Here is a 15750-nt window from a genome sequence, read left to right on the forward strand (position 1 = left end):
CAAATATTCCCTGAGCACATCGTTCATGAAGTCCTGGAAGACTGCCGGGGCATTACAGAGCCCAAAAGGCATCACCAAATATTCATAATGCCCTGAGTGGGTATTAAAGGCAGTCTTCCATTCATCCCCCTCTCTTATTCGGATTAGATTGTATGCACCGCGTAGGTCGATCTTAGAAAAAATGGTGGCAGTACGAAGCTGGTCAAACAAGACCGAAATGAGAGGCAGTGGGTATGAGTTTTTAATCGTGATACGGTTCAATTCCCTGAAGTCGATGCAGGGTCGCAACGAACCGTCCTTTTTACCCACGAAGAAGAACCCCGACCCAACTGGAGACTGTGAAGGTCTGATAAAGCCCTTAGCCAAGTTCTCCTGAATGTACTCTGCCATAGCCTGAGTCTCAGGACGTGACAGGGAGTACAACCTGCTCTTGGGAAGCTTAGCATTCGGCAACAAATCAATGGCACAGTCATAGGGGCGATGGGGAGGTAGTACCTCTGCAACTCTTTTGGAGAACACGTCCGCAAAATCTGCATAACATCCTGGCAATCCTGGCAAACTTAGCTGCGAAAGCCTGACTGGAAGGCTCAAGCAACTCCTGAAACAATCAGTACCCCAACTAAGAATCTCCCCAGAGACCCAGTCAAATTGAGGATTGTGGGCCCTTAACCAGGGTAACCCCAACACCAATGGGGCAAAAGTACAGACAGTCACATAAAAGGACAATTTTTCAGAGTGTGTGGCTCCAATAAACAAAGAAATCTGGCTAGTGCAAGAGGTAATTTTACCCTGGGATAATGGTTCCCCGTTTAACCCACAAATCTCAATTTCCGATGCCAAGGGTACTAAGGGAACAGAGTGTTTCAGGGCGAATTGGCGGTCCATAAAAATCCCGTCGGCCCCACTGTCCACAAAGGCCTCAGTCTTGACAGTTTGACCGAGGATCTTCAAGGTCACCGGAATGATAAAAGTCTTCTTGGGAAATTCCGACTTCTGACCTGACAGGATATTTCCCATCACCCTCAGGCCCTGAAGTTTTCCGGCTTTTCTGGGCATGATACTACCACATGACCTTTATTCCCACAGTACAAACATAACCCCTGCTGTCTCCTCCGCGTCTTCTCACGCGAGGAGAGGCGGGTAGCCCCAATCTGCATAGGCTCCTCGGAAAATTCCTCAGAGTCTGAGGTTCCCTTGGGAAAGAAGGAAACCTCGGTCTCCCTTTCAAGCCTGCGCTCTCTCAGCCGTTTATCCACCCGAATGGATAACTGCATGAGCTGATCCAAGCTATCAGGCAAGGGATATTGTACCAGTTGGTCTTTTAACTGGTTAGAAAGACCTCTTCGGTACTGGTGTCTCAGGGCTGGGTCATTTCACTGGGTATCATGGGCCAACCTCCGAAACTCCGTACAATAAACCTCAACTGGCCTTCGCCCTTGCTTAAGGATCGAAATCTGAGCCTCGGCTGAGGCCGTTTTGTCAGGGTCATCATACAACATGCCCAGTGCCATAAAAAAAGCATCAACACTTTTAAGCGACGGACAGTCAGGCTGCAACCCATATGCCCAGACCTGTGGGTCTCCTTGTAGCAAGGAAATCACTATGCCCACCCGCTGAATTTCCGACCCAGAAGACTGAGGCCTAAGCTGGAAATATAGCTTGCAGCTCTCCTTGAAACAAAAGAACTGCGAGCGATCTCCAGAAAAACGATCCGGGAGATTTACTTTCGGCTCCTTAACCCCCGAAGGTACTGCTGCTGCGGGAGCTCCGCCAGCGGCCTGCGAGGTGTGCATTTTAATGGACAAATCATTAAATTGTCGAGTCAGGACCTGCACCTGATCGACCACCTGTTGCAAAGTATTTTGAGGGGTATGCTCCATATTCCCACAAAATTTCAACAGGAGTATTTGGCTGCTGAATATGTTATGCACACCAGTGCCAGCAGGAATGTACTGGTGTCTGAATGGTGAGGGATGCAAAACAAATGAACTCACAGACAGACTGGGGAATATGACATTACATACACAGAAGGTGATAGGGTAACAAAATAAACACAAAGTGAACAGAGAAGCCCAAAGGCTAAGAAATTGGGTGTCTCCCTAGTATTAGGAATGCTCAGATGGAAAGAAGCGAGATGTAGTGATTTAATACGTAGAGAACCCGAAATGCTGTTGCTAAGGGCAACAGCAAAACCCTAAAGGGTTACCAACGGGTGTGGCAGTAAACTCCTTGGTCAGAGATGGAATAATAGACACAAGGAGAGTCTCCACAATCCTAGTCCTCACTTGCAGTGCACTGGTTCAGCTTACTGCCACTAAACTGACACCTGAACACCTTGCACAGTGAGAAAGGATTTTGGCAGGCAAGTCTGAGAATACAGCCGCAAACTTGCTAGGTTCACAGAGTAGCAAAAGAACCCCAGCAGGTTAAACGACTGACTCCAGTCTTACTGCTAGGTCTGGATTGGAAGAGTGTAATACCAAATCCCAAGGCCTATTTGCAGTAAGCAACAAACAAATACAAAGTTTACACAGTACTAGCTAGCTTTCAGGAACTGACTAACCAACAAAGATTCAGCAGCATCTGTCTAACCTGAGAAGAGGGTTTATATAGCAGGTGCTGTCCACGCCCCACTCAGACCTCACAGACTGTGAGCACAAAAACCAGCACCGGATCCCCTGCAGTGCACAGAGCCTGTAACCACTGCACAGCAAAAGACCCGAACCGGAGTATCAGCTATGCTCAGGTTACTCCGCTAGCACTTGTCTCCCGGTTGCCATGACGACGTGGAAGCACAGAGCAGGAGACCCTAACACAAACAAGTTCATTGTTCTAATAAGAGTGACTTTAGCTTTCATACATTTAATCATGTCTACTCATGGCAATGTGCTACAACCTAATCACAGGCACCAAATGAATCTACACATTAATCTGGTTACTTTGATACCAAGCACGATATGTCCATCTTGCTCTGCTCCAATAATACACATACATGATGTTACTCCATTATATAATTTGAAACCTTATGATGTCTGGTGCTTGATATGTTTAAATTTATGTGCTATATGCATTATGTGTTGAATCTATCTTTGTGGCATTTCTGTGTAAATGCGTATGTTATCATATATTGCTGTGTGCGCTGTGCATATTTGCAAGCATAGCGACTCATAATGTGTGGAGTCTGTATGTTCTCTCTATGTAATATTTTTGACTTCGACAGTCCACCCTTTGGCAGTAAACAATAACTGCCATAAATTATTAACATAAGAAAAAAATATTTCAAACAATAATCGGTGACCTAGTCACACGTATGTATTAATTTCACAAATCAGACACTTGACTATATTTGGGGAAGACAGGGAGGAGGACGAGACATCCTCTATATGCACTCGGCGGTCATGGGATCACTGGTTGGGTGTGGGACAACATTCAACCTATACAGTAAGCTGGGACAGTGCTATGGCCTATGATGTCTGATATGAATGAACATTTCACACATACATGTACCTACGTCTTTGTACACTGATGTTCAGATTCGATTGAGGTTCTGCTGGGTAGAGGGAGAAAACACAAACAAATCGTGAAAGTGACATATAAAATTTTCATGATATACATTCCTATCATTCCCTGAACATTGTTTCCATTTCTGGAACGTATGCTAGGTCTGTTTCATCATTGAACAAGGGTTATAAGTAGTGTCCTTCCTAGATAACATAAACCTTCGGAGTTCGGGGAGCACCACTCATAAACCTTTCTTCCACATATATTAATGAGCTCTTTATCTGCAATGTGTGAATAGCCATTGTCTGATTGTTCCTGATTACCTCCCAATTTCCTGATTTCCTGAAATTGGTGAGATTTAAACATACCAAGGATTTATCTATGGTACTGGTGGATCTTAAGACTAGGGGGTCTAGTTATATCATATTCTTTGTCCACCGGTCCCCTCCCCCTTCCATGTAATTCAAGTACCTTAGCTAACTCAAAAAAAAATATGGCACTAATCCTGCATCATTTCGTCTTAGAGGTACCTGTGAGCACATCCAACATTCCGTTTGGTTTAAGACCTTACCCACTAGTGAGTGGTAATCACTCAATGGGTGTCTGTCAAATGCAGCCTTATTGCTAGACTGACATCTCTGGATGCACTCATCTTCAAATATGGGGTCACAATAACTACAAAATACAGTATTCCTCAGACAATAGCCTATCACGTTACCTCCGAACTCCGTAATTACTAGACCTTTGATTTGTCTCTGGCTTTAACAAACTGATAGGCTAATCCTGGGATCCTATAAGGAAATCACTCCTTCCTCCAGAACCAGTTCCAGTCCCACACTCGACTCCTCATGAAAAACCTCACAAAAATGTAATGTCCTGAAAAAAAATGTTTGTCAGCGGGAAAAAAAAAAATAGAACAAAACAAATCTTGTCCATAGCAAATCAATTACAATGACTGGTCTTTCTGTAATCCTTTAGCAAGCTCAGGTAGTGTTCAACAGTGCCACCTCTCAGTCTTCACAGAACAGACTCTCTGGTGATACTTTTGCGATCTCACTCCATTTACGAGTTCCTTCCGGACTACCGACTTTTCTGCAATGGGAATCGTGGACCCAAGTCTCTCTCTCGGCTACTTTCACTGGGATAGTGCTGTCAACAAAACTTGGTATGGTCCTTCCCACCTGTCTTTTAGGCAACCTGAGCGTAAGAACAGTCTCTTGGTTCACAATCAAGACAGTTAGTATTTGGCATACCAGGAATCAACAGTTTCAAGTTTTTTTGTCAAGTTCTCAAATGCTGGCTCATCTCGATAAGGTACTGTACTGTCACCTCATTGGTGTATTTCTGATCATTTTGTGGATCAATCATGACATGAGGTTGTCTTCCAAAAAAAAAAAAAAACTAAACAAAAACAAAAATTTCGAAGAGGGTGATTCGTTAAGTGAAGATCTGGGACTGGTTCTGATGCTACATAATACTAGTGGCAGTGTCTATGACCACAATAGTGCAATTTCAAGCTTTGCTCCTACTCCTAGGTGTACCATATCTACACACAAATTACTGCACAATTTTCTTTGCGGTAAACACAGCAGCATCCGTGGCGGCAGGAAATGCCTCTACCCAGTTTGAGAAAACATCAGTGCACACCAATACATAACAATAACTCCTAAAGGGTGTTTACTGTACGAAGTCAATTTGTATTACCTGAAAAGGTCCATCTGCAGGAGGGATATGGGATGGCTCTGTTAGTACTACCTTACCAAATGTTCTTCCTCATGCAAGTAAGACAGGTCATTGCTTTCCTGCTTGCCTGAGAAGAGAACCCTGGTACACGCCAGTAAGCTCTTACCAATTTGCACATATCTTCCTTACCCTAGGTGAGTCAGACCATATGCCGCCTCAGCTAGGCTTGGGAGATACGTCCTGGGGGCCACTGGCTTACCTTGTCCATCTCTCCAGAGTCCTGGGGGCTCCTAACCAAACCCCTTCGACTTCCAGACCTCATTTTCTAGTAGGGAACACAAATTTGTATCTTAATTTAACTGTTGTGTGTTTGCAATGTAGAGTACCATGAGCATAACTCAAAAAAAAAACGGGGAAAAAAAGCATCTTTGGAGGAGAGAAAGAAGAAGAAAATATCAGGTCTGCGTTCACCAATGGGCATATCAGTGTCTATACAAAATTTCCCTTCACCAGTATTCTCATCCTTCCTCCACCCTTTGTGCATGACAAGGCACACTGCAGTAATACTGGTGTCATTGTGCTGGTGAGATATACTGGGTTCGGGCAGAACTCTGAAGGACCAATTAGGCATGTAGTGTTTGAACTGTAATCTGGTCCATGTATTGTACCACCCTGTGTGAACGCAAAAGATGAAGAGGAAACTGTGAAGAAACAGAATAGAGGTTGGTGACAGATGTAGAGGTGGAGGGGATTTTATTAAAATGACAACAGGATTGGGCACTATGGGGAATTGATTCTCAACTATCTTGTTTATCCCCGTTAGATCCTGCACTAGCCTGTAGCCCCTCCCCCCACTCTTTTTCACAAGGAAGATGGGACTATTGGCTGTGCTGGATGTCCTGGCTAGGATGCCCTGCTGTAGCAGCCGTTCTATGACGGGGTATACTCCTAATTCCACCTCTGGCTTCAGAGGGTACTGAGGGATTTTTGGAGCTATCCTACCACCTTTTATTTGTACTACTACTGGGGCTACATTTGCCATCAATCCAGTGTCCTGTCCATCCTAAGTTCATAGGGAACCCGGTATCTGTGAGATAATTTCCTCTACCTGTGATGGACATGAATCTAGAACAGTGGAATGCAACATTAGTCTTTGAGGGTATCTAACATACCTTGTACTTCCTGAGCGGGAGTACAATATATGTATTTCACATTTAACAAAATCTTTGTCGATTAAGTTAGTCAGGGGCCACTGCTGTTAGGAAAAAGAAGGAAAGGAAAGGGTTTAGCATCGTAGAGGCCCATTCGTAACTTCAGCAGGTTTTTGTCAAAGGTTAATGTTGCACTTCTTTCGTTCCTCCCATTTGCCGAATTAGTGTTTACCAGTGATCTTATCCAGACGTAGAATTTTCTAGTACTGCAACAGACAAAAAAAAAATCAACAGGCTTCTAGGTCATGCGAAGTATTCATTCAATCCTTCTCATCCCGTATTAAGGGTCTGTACATGGTCCAACAAACACTTCCGAGCTTATCTTGACTAGGGGCATTACTAGGAATGAATACTTCTTTTATGGTAACTAAAATAAATACCCTGGGGTTACCCTATCTCTGTCCGCTTTCCTACTGGCAAATACTAATGTGTGGACAGGTTTTTCTCCATTTCTGACGTTACTTTCTTGATTTTTATTTTTGGGTTTTACTATATATGTACACGAATGACTCCATACTTACCAGTTCCACTGGTCTCAGCCACTTCCCCTGCAGGCTACTGCTCTTCTTTTACCAGTTGGATACTCCTCTGAGTGCATGAGAAATGGCTGAAACTAGTCAGGTTTTTTCCTCCTAAATAAAACTTCAACATTCATTAGTACATATATAGATTACATACATATTTTTCATATTTTTATTATTTTCTATAGTTTGTATGGCCATAACTGCTTCCACATCTACATATGGCGGTGTACTTGCTTTCACTTTTTTTTCTACTTGTTTATTGTTGCTACAAGTTCAAACAGTTCTTATATTTCCTTTCTTGTCTTATATGACTTTGGTTAGACATACTACCTGCAATACCGCAGGATCAAACTCACCAACCCTAGAGAATGATGCCCTATCATCAGCAGTCATACGCACCCATTCATTGCAAAAAGCCTCCATGTGTGGACCATATTTCTCACACATAATAAACCGAGCTGACCCCCTGGGCCGCAATTCTCCAGCCTGGACCCTGGCTACCAGACGCCCCTCTCTTGTGCAATTGGATCCCATCGCGGACTTTTTGCTTGCTAACGCAATCCCCAACTGCACAATCAAGGTGACGGTGAAAGTCTTCCGAGCGCTTTCCACTTACTCCTACTCCGCTGATGTACCACTACTCACTCCAATAGTGACCACCGCGTACCCAGTGGTTTCCTATTCACTGGAAGTTTTAGGATTAACTTACCTTTTCCAGTGAATATCTACCATTGAAAATTTTCCTGAGAGAGACCAGCGAAAACTGCCCTTTTTGCTATACACAAATCATGCTTGCGTATGCTCTACACGGCGCTAATGATACCGCGGTTTACGCAAAAGCTCGGAATAGGGTATCAAATTGCGCCATGTATCACACACACAAACGCGCGGTCCAATCGCACAGCATACAGGTACTTGTTACCTATCCGCCCTACGACCACTGGAGTCGAATCCACAAGCTGCGCTCCTCAGCCGGAGCGTAACACAAAACCTTTACTTCAATTCACAATTCTATATTCACAATTCTAAGTCACGATCCTCTGCAAATCTCCACACGACTTGCGTATTTCTCTGTTTATGTATTAACGTAAGTCAGCCGCCTCACGCCACCGAGCCTCTGTTTTCTCAGTGTCACCACTGGAGCCCGACTTCCGGGGTTCGACAACTGTTCACTCCTACTTTCACTCACTCAATTACACAGTTTTTATTCTTTTTCTGTACAGAAAAATATCACTCCCTTTGATTGGCTACTTTACCCCAGAGCTAGTATAGTTTAAACAAAATATCAAGGTAACCTGCTTTTGAAATCAGATAGTTATGTGCTACAGTATTTAATATAATCCCACCTTAAATTGAACAGCTATCGTGTAGTTATATCTTGCGCCTGCAACTCTACGCAACCTTGCGTAAACACGCGACCGTGCATGCCTCTACGCCACGTGTGCAACCTTACGCCACGTGTGCGCCTCTGTACGCTGTCCTCACATACTGTACCACGTTTACAAACGTGCGTTCACAATTTAATAAACCACACTATCTCGATAAATGTGAGCAATAAAAACTACTATTACTCACTAACGCGGCACACAATTGTTCCGTATAAACCTAAACGAGTAGGCCAGAATTGCGTTTCATGTTTTTATAATTACTCCCTTAACACACTAATTCAAATATATATATCAAATAAATGTATCCGATTTCACACAGATCTATAATGACTGCAATCTATAATTTAAATGCTATGATTCAGATTGGATAGCTATCTTGCAGAACATAAAAAAGAAGAAAAATTGTGTGTGTGTGCTTACTGTCTGTTTAAAGCAGCTGGAAAAAGTCAGGGGTTTGTGAGACCCCTGTTTAGTACAATAAGTACGTAGAACAGTACAATAAAAGATAACTAGCACTACTAAAAAAATTGTTGCTAGACGGTGTACATAAAAATTAAACAGCTTTTAATTAATAATATGAATTAGAATAAAATAGGTATGCAGGTATCAGTTATTAATAACTTTTCATTGCATATCTGACTCCAAAGTATATTCACCATACGGACTTAGGACCTTCTCCAGATTCCTCCTATAGGCACAAAGGTGGCTGGCGTTGCCCAATGTAATGCAGTCCCCAATATGTGAGCATATAGCAATGTCCAGATGGAAAAATGCCCTAGGGTGTCCACAGTCTGTGCAGAAATTAATGGGAGCTTTCTGTTGGAGAGAGAATAATGTCCATTTGGGTGTCCTTCAGGTGCTGATATGGAGTCCGCAATAAAGATGAACAGGATACTTCTTAGCTCAACGCGTTTCCCTTGGTTGTTGTACCCCAGCTTCCTCAGTAGCTTCCCGAGGAAGCTGGGGTATAACAACCCAGGGAATCGCGTTGAGCTAAGAAGTATCCTGTTCATCTTTATTGTGGACTCCATATCAGCACCTGAAGGACACCCAAATGGACATTATTCTCTCTCCATTATTAATTAAAAGCTGTTGAATTTTTATGTACACCGTCTAGCAACCATTTTTTTAGTAGCGCTGGTTATCTTTTATTATCTTGCAGAACATACACTGATATAAATATACACATAATTATAATAATATTATATATATATATATATACACACACACATATATATATATATATATATATATATATATATATACACTATATACTGCACTTCTATGAAACACCTTCATATGTATTCGTGGGCACGCTGAATGACTGTATTCTATCAGAGCCTCTATGATTTGCATATCAAAGATATTTGCCTTGCTTGTACAAGAAAGTAGTTACACAAGTTAATCAACATTTCAATGGCTATCCTACCTTAGCAAACAGAGTCAACAAGTCTTGGAAGAAAAAGAAAGGAAAAAAACCCTCTCTTTTCCCTTTCTATCTGTGTGCAACTCCCCCACTTGATGTAAGGGAATTACACACAGATAGGAAAAAAAAAAAAAAAAAAAAGCATTCACCTATCTCACCATTTACTCTCACTAGGCCCAATTGAAACTATTTGTAATTGACTATGGCATGGGTTAAATAAATTCATTGGTAACTTATAAATGGTGCTGGATTTGTAGATATGTATTGTTTCTTTGTGACAAAGGAAACTGATTGTTTTAACTAGACTGAAAGTCAGCTATTTAGAAAGTGACCTTCTTAAAATGGCCACACCTCCTCCCCATTTCACATCCATGTGGATTGAACAAGATGGTGGACAGGCCATGTGGCTAGCCCAAAATGGAGGACAGACCATGCTGCTCTTTTGTCACAAAGAAATCACAATCTATACAGGCACCAAAAGTTACTTTAGGCCTGGGTATTAAAAGTATACGAATTTTCTCAGCATGCTAACAAAGCTATATTATGGCTATGCAGCAACTTTTAAATGTTCTTTAAATTTACTTAACAGATAAACAATCCAATCTGAATCAAACACAATATGACTTATTTGAACTTTGTTTTTTCAACAATAAAAATATGCTAGAAAACCAAAATGTATCAGGCAGCGACAAGCGCAGTCCTTTTAATTCTGTGTTTCTAATAAAAATACGCTGTAGCATTTTAAATATTGTGAGAAACACACTCTCCCTTGAATTTAATATCAGCGCCTTACTGATAACACAACAAAACAAACGGAAGTGATTTGGCAGCATGTTGCGATGCGTCCATCGTTAGCTGGTAGACCACAGCGGCGTTTGAACAGTGCAATCATTAAGAACGTAATATCGTGGACGCAGCCCCCATCTGTTCATCTCAAATTACTTTCTAACAAATATTTAAAATGCCAGCTCTAATATATACTGTGGACGCCTGCACATCTTATTACCATGTGCTATGAATGTGCGCTATACATCGCAAAACACTACATCCCATAAGAGAAAACAATACACCCACACATTATCTGAGTTCCAAAGCTCATTGATGTATATATTTGTTATTAAAAGGATATGTATTCAATATATCACAATGTACAGTATATATATAGTTACATGGTTACAATTTACACACTAAGCAGTTATTACAAACTAATTCATTACAGACACAGCCAACAATACAATTACCATCTCCCTCAATGCTCCCTACGCTCCCCCTCCATGCTCACAGCAGAGTATCGGCAGAAACCCATCTCGATCAGCGTCTGGGACAAACAGGGCAGCCGGCTCTTTGTGTGTGATCAGCTATACACTGAGTCTGTTGGGGGCGTGCACAGATCTCTTGTTATTGGTATAGGGAAGGGAACTTTCTCATTCATGATGAGTCATTGGTCAGTTCATATGCAAGCAACGTCCAGCCTTGATGGTGTAATTACAGGAGATAGCCACCGGTACCAAGCTACAAACATGCTGTCTTCCAGGAAGTTCATTGTTCTAATAAGAGTGACTTTAGCTTTCATACATTTAATCATATCTACTCATGGCAATGTGCTACAACCTAATCACAGGGATCAAATGAATCTACACATTAATCTGGTTACTTTGAAACCTAGCACGACATGTCCATCTTACTCCGCTCCGATAATACACATACATGAAGTTACTCCATTATATAATTTGAAACCTTATGATGTCTGGTGCTTGATATGTTTAAATTTATGTGCTGTATGCATTATGTGTTGAATCTATCTTTGTGGCATGTCTGTGTAAATGCGTATGTTACCATATATTGCTGTGCGCGCTGTGCGTATTCGCAAGTATAGCGACTCATAATGTGTGGAGTCTGTATGTTCTCTATATGTAATATTTTTAACTTCGACATGTCCCAATACAAAGGATTTTTTTGCAATAAGTCCCCGAGTGCCGCTGCCATTATTGGATATTAGATTACTTCAGAGGGCACCGGAGCTAATTGCCTAATGTAAGTAGAGTTTCTAGTAATTATATATAGATGTGTTCACTTACATCTTTGCTTTTTTACCAATTTGGCACAACATTCAAAACACGGCTAAGCTGTTTTTCACGTGTAGCGAGTGGATGAATTTTAAATTTTTTGTTTGCCATAATAGAATATGTATAAAGTAACATATTAAAGAAGCAAATTAAGAAAAATCACAAGGCATGGCTAAATCTCTGAGTCTACGGCATGCAAAAACGTGCCATACATGGCGGGATATAGCAAAGATGTATGTGGACACATCTATACATATATATATATATATATATATATATACACACACACACACAGGGGTGGATTGGGATGGAAAACCAGCCTGGGAAATGTATGGAAGCAGCCCAGATGAAGGGGTGAGGTCTGGTGAGGGGGTTGGGGTCCCTCCTCATAGGGCCTGATTGTATGCAATTGCCTTCCTTGTGTCTTTTGCTGCAGACAAGGGGCCCTGTAATATGAGCAGCAAAAGTGGTATAACATACCGTCTAACCATGGCAGCAGCACTAGATGGCAGAGTTGCTGTACTGCAGAGATGGAATAACAGAATAAATGGGGACAATGCAGTGTACGGAGTGCGGTGGGATGCCTGTCATAGCAAAACAGGCCCCACAGACACGTTGGCCTACCAGGAATCTTCCTGGTGAGCCCTATGGCCAATCCGCCCCTGTATGTATGTATGTATATATATATATATATATATATATATATACTGCTCAAAAAAATAAAGGGAACACTTAAACAACACACTGCAACTCTAAGTCAATCACACTTCTGTGAAATCAAACTGTCCACTTAGGAAGCAACACTGATTGACAATCAATTTCACATGCTGTTGTTCAAATGGAATAGACAACAGGCGGGAATTATAGGCAATTAGCAAGACACCCCCAATAAAGGAGTTGTTCTTCAGGTGGTGACCACAGACCACTTCTCAGCTCCTATGCTTTCTGGCTGATGTTTTGGTCACTTTTGAAAGCTGGCGGTGCTTTCACTTTAGTGGTAGCATGAGACAGAGTCTACAACCCACACAAGTGGCTCAGGTAGTGCAGCTCATCCAGGATGGCACATCAATGCGAGCTGTGGCAAGAAGGTTTGCTGTGTCTGTCAGCGTAGTGTCCAGAGCATGGAGGCGCTACCAAGAGACAGGCCAGTACATCAGGAGACGTGGAGGAGGTCGTAGGAGGGCAACAACCCAGCAGCAGGACTGCTACCTCCGCCTTTGTTGAAGGAGGAACAGCAGGAGCACTGCCAGAGCCCTGCAAAATGACTTCCAGCAAGCCACAAATGTGCATGTGTCTACTCAAATGATCAGAAACAGACTCCATGAGGGTGGTATGAGGGCCTGATGTACACAGGTGGGGGTTGTGCTTACAGCCCAACACCGTGCAGGACGTTTGGCATTTGCCAAAGAACACCAAGATTGGCAAATTCGCCACTGGCCCCCTGTGCTCTTCACAGATGAAAGCAGGTTCTCACTGAGCACATGTGACAGACGTGACAGAGTCTGGAGATGCCAAGGAGAACGTTCTGCTGCCTGCAACATCCTCCAGCATGACCGGTTTGGCAGTGGGTCAGTAATGGTGTGGGGTGGCATTTCTTTGGGGGGCCGCACGGCCCTCATGTGCTCACCGGAGGTAGCCTGACTGCCATTAGGTACGAGATGACATCCTCAGAACCCTTGTGAAACCATATGCTGGTGCGGTTGGCCCTGGGTTCCTCCTAATGCAAGACAATGCTAGACCTCATGTGGCTGGAGTGTGTCAGCAGTTCCTGCAAGACGAAGGCATTGATGCTATGGACTGGCCCGCCCGTTTCCCAGACCTGAATCCAATTGAGCACATCTGGGACATCATGTTGCACCACAGACTGTCCAGGAGTTGGCGGATGCTTTATTCCAGGTCTGGGAGGAGATCCCTCAGGAGACCATCCGCCACCTCATCAGGAGCATGCCCATGCGTTGTAGAGAGGTCATACAGGCACGTGGAGGCCACACACACTACTGAGCCTCATTTTTACTTGTTTTAAGGACATTACATCAAAGTTGGATCAGCCTGTAGTGTGTTTTTCCACTTTAATTTTGAGTATGACTCCAAATCCAGACCTCCATGGGTTAATAAATTTGATTTCCATTGATAATTTTTGTGTGATTTTGTTGTCAGCACATTCAACTATGTAAAGAACAAAGTATTTAATAAGAATATTTCATTCATTCAGATCTAGGATGTGTTATTTTAGTGTTCCCCTTATTTTTTTGAGCAGTATATATATATATATATATGTTTGTTTACAAACACACATATAAACGCACATGTGTATGTATATATATATATATATATATATATATATATAAATATATATATGTATAAAAGAAGCTAGCAGCGCCACAGATGTAGTATCTAAGGTATATACGACAGTATGGGAAAAAGATGTTCTGGAATAATTAACAGAACATAGCCTGGTGGACACTCCCTTCAAAACATTTAGGGTGTCAGCTTAAAAACCTCAAAAACGTATAAAGGCACTGGTATATATGCCTATAAGTTAAAAAATGGTGCAGGGGGATGAGGTATTTGCAAGCGACCAAAGGTGTCTAATCAATAATGTAAGAACCAGGTGCTATAAAAACATAAAATTTAATTTCAAAAGACACAGCACTATAAAGGGGTAATATGTGAGATAATAATAGTATTCAAAAACAGCTTAGTCAAGAAACATTGTATAAAAAGAAAAAAGAAAAAACAAAGGCAAAAGCTAAAAAAGTCAAAAACACATATGCCAAAATTCATAAAAAAGTACATAAAAACACGAAAAATAAGGTATAAATTATAAAATATACAGGATAAAAGATAAAAAAGGGGGAGAGGTAGCTTAACTTCAGAGGTTGAGGTAAAATCAGAGTAGCACCCAACGCGTTTCGTCCCTCATGGACTTCATCAAGGGGTAGTGAAAGGCTAGAGACAGAACATATTTATACCTCATAACTGGGGGATGTACTGTTGACATCACTTCCTGTTTGTTAATTGGTGTAATGTTAACGTATATTCAAAGCGCATGTATAAACAAGTACACATGAAAATAGTGCAATAGAGAAAACTGCTAATGTGTTCCTTAGTCGAAACTGGACATGCTAGTACTAGAAAAACATAAAAAACGGCTAAGTCCGTCAACTTCCGGTCCGGACTGTGTGGATCGTCACTTCTGCCCCACGTCCGACCCACGTCCGCCCCGCTTCCGACGGCATTGAATCCATTCTGCGCATGCGCCGGTTGGGCACAATGCGGTGGAGATGTCCATTTGCTGTCATTTTCGAGAGTGGCGGCCATCTTTTTGGTTATCTAAACGGACATAGAGTCACAGTCCTGCCGCGGGTAGATACAAAAGCTGCGGTCTGTGTGATACTTTGTTCTAGTGCACACTGCAAAGGTTATGGATGCGTCCGTGAGCCTTTGGGGTGATTTGCATGTTGGTGATACGGCTCCCCGGGGGGTATATGAAAAGAAGAACGAAATAAACAAAATAGGGATGGTAAACCAGTTGTATAAGTTACATAACAAAGTAGACTAAAATAAAAACGGCAAAAAAGATGCAGACTGATAATAATTAGATGGATAGTACCACTAGGGACATAGATATGGAATTTATATAAATAATGAACCGTATGGGACTACATAGAAAAAATAGAAATAGAACAGATAGAAAAAATATATTTTGAGAGAACGTGAGAACAGTGAGTAGTGCTTAAGTAAGCGTGGTGAAGTAGGTCCATGTGTGCTATGGACAAGACATCATCCATTATTTTCTGGGATATCCCGATCTGTTCCCCAGGCGCCTCCGGGTTTACAACACCCGGTCTCCCAAGGTGGTCTCCCATCCTAGTACTGACCGGGCCCAGCCTTGCTTAGCTTCCAAGATCGGACGGTATTGGCCGTCCCCAAGGAGGTATGGTTGTAATG

The 15750-nt window shown here is 42.2% G+C and overlaps 1 pseudogene; it reads right to left on the reverse strand.

Annotated features, from left to right (window-relative positions):
- Nucleotides 1–15631: 15631 nt before the first annotated feature.
- LOC135051412 (5S ribosomal RNA) lies at nt 15632–15750 on the reverse strand (annotated as a pseudogene).

The sequence above is a fragment of the Pseudophryne corroboree genome, chromosome 2, assembly GCF_028390025.1.
Source record: "Pseudophryne corroboree isolate aPseCor3 chromosome 2, aPseCor3.hap2, whole genome shotgun sequence".
NCBI classification, from domain to species: domain Eukaryota; kingdom Metazoa; phylum Chordata; class Amphibia; order Anura; family Myobatrachidae; genus Pseudophryne; species Pseudophryne corroboree.